General features: G+C 34.6%; 1 protein-coding gene across 1 annotated transcript in view; it reads left to right on the top strand.

Annotated features, from left to right (window-relative positions):
* Window positions 1-5260, top strand: part of PCDH17 (protocadherin 17) — an 85630-nt gene that overhangs the window by 30664 nt on the left and 49706 nt on the right. The window lies entirely within an intron of this gene.

Genomic DNA, 5260 nt, shown 5'->3' with positions numbered 1-5260 from the left:
CATTCCATTCCATTCCATTCCATTCCATTCCATTCCATTCCATTCCATTCCATTCCATTCCATTCCATTCCATTCCATTCCATTCCATTCCATTCACCACTTTGAAGGAGAGTGAGAAATATGGTGTATGTGATTTGGGTAGAAAAAGGATTGCATTTTCTTTAGAGAAAAAATATTTTCTGGAAAAAGGAGGTGGAGAGCTTGACAGAAACAATTTTCTGTGGCCGCAACTGAAGCAGTATCAGAAGTTGTGGTTCTGTCAGTTCTGTCATTTTTCTAGATTGTGCTGAAGGGCAGGAATTCACTGTTCTGTAGCAAAGTTTCAGACCTGGTTATTGCTATTTAAAGATTCTAAAATACTTAACTTCTGGAAAGAAAGAGGGGTAAAATGGAGGCCTTTAAAATGCATTGAGACAATAAGTCATGTTAAAACAAACATGTCTCCTTTCAGGTATTTTTTGTTTCCTTCCCTGTAAATTCCAAGCCATTTTCTGCATAAAAATATCTATCCGTCTTTGATCAGATCAGATTATCTACTTATTCTCTACTTACACTGATTCGGCTGTCTTACAAAGTCACTTGTTCCATGTGCCTGTTACTTTTTCAGTGGAATGGTTTTAGACACCTTTGTCTTGCTTACATTTTTTTACCCCCATTTTGTTTCTGCGATTTTAAACCCCTTCACATGTTCAGACAGTTTAAGATCATCCTACTTACAAATCTTACAAGAATCAATAGTTTTAAATATGTTTGCCAAGTTACATAAAAATTCCCATTTGTTCCACCTGGAGTAGGATGTGTTATTCACGTTTTATGTTTAAATAATAGAATAATCTTTTAATTTGCTGTGGTTTGTGCATAAAAACATTATCAGTGTTTCTTGAAATGACGTACAAAGATGAAAAGGATATTATAATCCATAAATGATATCTACAACAAAAATATGTGCATTCTAAACTTTCTTAGTAAGTCCTGAGAATGTTTGTCTTATAATCTGTAAAACAATATTGAGATAGGGATCGTTTTTTTCTGGTTGCTTTAAGTCATTGCTTTCTTAGATTTTCCTGTGCTCTTCTGATTTAATATATCTCTGGCAGATTATTATTGTTTTCTTTTTGTTTTTGCTGTATCACTCACTGTGCAACGTAAATCTTGCTTTCAAAATATATGCTTGCCATTCACACTTGTATCCCATAGAGGGGGCATTTTTGCATGTGCTTTTGCCCAGTTAATGGTAGCATGGATGCTGAGAATAAAGGAAAACCAGAGGTACATCCGTGGAGAAAGAGTGAAAGAAAACTTCAGCGCTGGTGTCAGAGACCCCTCTAGGACCTGCATTGTTCACCAGGTTTCTCTGTAGAACAGCACACTTTTAATGTAATATATATGTGATTCGGATAAAAGGGCTGGAGTCAATCTTCAGCAATAAAAAAAAAGAGAGAGATATTAAATATCACATAAAAATATAACACTTTCTTTATAATCACGACAAAAATACACGCAGCAAAACTGATGCAGTCTTGCGTGCAGCTGTCTAAAGAATAAAGACTATGTCAGATATTTTGCATCTGTATGAAAACCATTAACTCTAGTTTGTCCATTGAACATCTTCATGGAACAAGACTGTAGTAACTTGTGCATTTTTATTCTCAATTTTTAAAAAAGAAAGATCCCTGAAATTGAATATTATACATTATCTGTCTGCAGGAGAGTAGATATTATCAGAATTTTTTACCAGTGACTTTTCTGAACTTTCCAGTGATTTTCTTGCGACAATTCTTTGGTCTGTAGGATAACTGAAAATTAATTCTGTTTTAATAAGTGAGAATCTGTCTACACTGGTAAGTGTAGAAAGTTCACCAAGCAAATTTCTGCTGTCTGACATCATTGCTGGTGCTTTCCATGTCATTGGGGATGATAGGTTATTTTATGAGTACATCAACTTAATGAGATAAAGGAAAGTAAAGTTGTGGAGAAATATTTCTTTTCCAAGTTCTCAGAGCTAGTGCTGGGTGATCTGGGGTGAAAATCACTAACTTAACTGTTCAGTAACTGGTTCTGATTAATCAACTTTTTCATTGGCATCCTGGAGGTATTTAATTTGGAACACATTCTAATGGTGGGATTTTTGATTTAAAACTAAAAATTTCTGTAGAATTATTGACTTCTATGAAGAATAAGGCCGTATTTGTATCAGCTCAATATCTACTCTGGTGCATTTGTAAAGTCATTATTATATCTAAATTGACAGAACTTCCTTCCTTATTTTCTGCTGTGAATACTTTCGTCAAGAGAACAGTACTTCTGAATTTAAGAGAATTAGCAGCATTATTACTGGTTTCATCCTTCTTGTGAAGGCAATGGTACATATTGAAGTTTCTGTTGGTATCTATTGGTATTTAGCTTTTAGATTAATATTTTGCACTTTTAATTATAGAATTACTAAGAAAAAATTCTAGTATTCTTAGTGCCTTAAACTAGGTAATTTAAAGCTGATCTAGGTAACACCTTTGCAAGACTTTCTTAAACTCAGCTTGGCTATGCAAATATTCTGTAATGCATCTTTTTGAGAAATGAGAAAAATATTCCCCCTTTGAATCTAAGTTAATGATCTCAGCTGAGGAATATGAGTCAGTCACCTTTGCTATGCAGATGACTGTCATAACCTTCCTCATGTTAATATCCAGTGATCTATGACATATTTGTTGAGGAAATTATTGTGAAAAATTTGAGCAAATACTTCTGAAAAATAAAGACTAAGCCTTTTTCCCCGCTCTGTTGCTTTTATGTTGAATGTCTTTTTAAGTTTTATTTTTAGACAGACTTCTACTCTACCAGAGAATTCATGTTCACTTTTTACCTGTCAGTTATTTTGATATTGAGTTTAGGTTCATGAGTGGCACTTTGTGACATGCGAGTTGAGTGATAGCCAGGTGTGCTTGGAAGCAGAGTCCAGTTTGTTTGGTGCTTCCTCATTAGGAAGGAGAGTGTTTCTATGCATAGCTTCTCTGTAGTGTATTCTCCTCATATGAGCAACTTTGGAGTTCAAGCAAAGCTATCCAGGTGAGGAAGAAGTCTGATGAAGCAGGAGCTTGTCTTGGAAGAAATGAGAAAAGGATGTGCAGTGGCACCCTAATGGAGAAGAAATGGATTAGCTTAATACCTTCACTACTTTCTTAGCTTCTTTCATTGATACAAAATAGAAAAACTCCAAACATCCTGGCAGCTGAAGTGACAGTGAATGCACTTTGCATCAGAGTACCTTAGCCTATTATTGCTGTCTGTTATTGCCTATTATCCTGCTTTTCAACTGGAGTTGAGTTCTGCCAAACCAGATTTTTAATCAGGTATGTCTCAGCTTCTGGCAGATTATTATCATGTAGTAACAGAGAAGTTTTGTGAATAGCGTAAATCACTTTAATTAATATATTTAGCCACAGATTATGGGGGAAATTTCTGTAACTGACTTTCAGTGCATGCAGAAGTAACTTTCTGCATCTATACATACACAAAACTTATCACTGAGAGACAAAAAAGGGACTATAACCATTCAGCACAGCATAGTCTTTGGAGTATTTGGTCTGTTATACTACATTTTTCAGGTAATTTATTTCTTCCTCTCTTCCCCCACCATCGTTTCTACTTTTTTATAATTACAAATTCATTCAACGTTTGAAAGTTGTCTTTTTTTTTCCTTGTATATTGATTTAATTAGAAGCTTCACAACCAAATCAATTTAGATATATTAGTACCAACACCCTAAAGGACTGAAACTGTACCAATAGAAATTAAAAAAAGACAAACAGAAGTGTTTTCTTGGATGATCTTATTTGCAAATTAATGTATAACATGCACTTCAAGATCAAACTTCAGTTACCACGAGTCTTGTGTCCGCGATATAGGTGTAAATTTTAACATTTAGGTGCTGCAACTTTGCTTCTGAGGCAACAAAGCAGAATATTCCTCGCCTGTCACTAGTGTAAATCTCATTACTTCCTTTCTGTACTCTTTGTTTTGACACTGCCTTTCCTGGGGCTTAGCTCAGTCATTGTGTTGCAGTTTGTTCTTGGAAGTCTTAGAATCCATAAGTTATCTTTTTGCTTTATTCCCACTAGAAGAGCAAGAGATGGATATGCTGTTCTCAGTAAAATGAGGCCCTTCTATGTCAAAATCATTATCTTCAGCTAACAATTTTTATTTTCAGATTCTTTTTATAAATTGAAAGAAAAGTGGGGGCACAGAAAGATCAACAACTTTTGAAATGAGGAAATCATAAAACTGGTAGCTTTCATCGTTACTGGATTTATGCATTCCCCTGGATGGTAAATGGATGTTCTCTGGCTGTGCTTACTTTTGTTAATGGAAATTTTAGGGCATATATCTATGCATTGAATGGACACTTAATATCATACAAACTATTGTAATGGGACTAGAGGATAATTTCCTCCCTCTTAGTCTGTGTATATGTGTGTTTATCAGGTTATATAAAGGAGACAATTAAAATATATACGTCTTCTCCATTCTTTCTCATTTTATATAATCACTGTATGATTGTATCTCCTCTTAATAAGCTAACAAAAATATAGATATGATGAGAAGTGATATCGCTTAAGTTTTGATACAATCCTATTGTACATTCCAGCCACATCCTTGCTACCAAATTGAAAAAAATGTTCTGCAGATAGAATTACTCTAAATCTAATGCCTGTGAGTTGGAAACCTGAGGCTGATTTTTGGTTATCATTGGTTTTATTTCCATCTGGGGAAAACATATCAACAGAAGTGTCTTAAATAAGAGACAGGAAATAATTATTCCATTCAGTAATGCGTCAGAATAACGCTAATTGTATTTTGTTCTTCTAGAATAAAGTGTATCTTCTAATTTCTGTATACAACAATTCATTCTGTCCTTTTTCTGGTCCTTTTTTGCTGTGTACTTACTACTTTTCTGCTGTCCTATTCCTCTGGTTTTCAGAGGAGGAAAAGTGGTATAATTTAATTTAGGCCAGAGTTGCAGCACATGCTAATTGATGACAGACACTGTACTCATTTTTGAGTAAGATCTGGACAAATTCAGAATCAGAATCAAATTCAGAGGTGACATAGCAGCAGAAAATAGTGGTTTGTGGAACCACTGAGAGAACTGTTTTTGTTCAGAGTTTCTATTAGTTTAACTGAGCAAAGACTTAGATATAACAAAAGTCTTTGTGAATGAAAAAAAAGTTGTTATAAATAGGGCAATGATTGCCTCCCTCCCTCC

This window comes from Numida meleagris, chromosome 1 (assembly GCF_002078875.1).
Source record: "Numida meleagris isolate 19003 breed g44 Domestic line chromosome 1, NumMel1.0, whole genome shotgun sequence".
Classification (NCBI taxonomy): Eukaryota; Metazoa; Chordata; class Aves; order Galliformes; family Numididae; genus Numida; species Numida meleagris.
The sequence above is the reverse complement of the archived record's forward strand: the minus strand, read 5'-3'. Positions and strand labels throughout refer to the sequence as shown.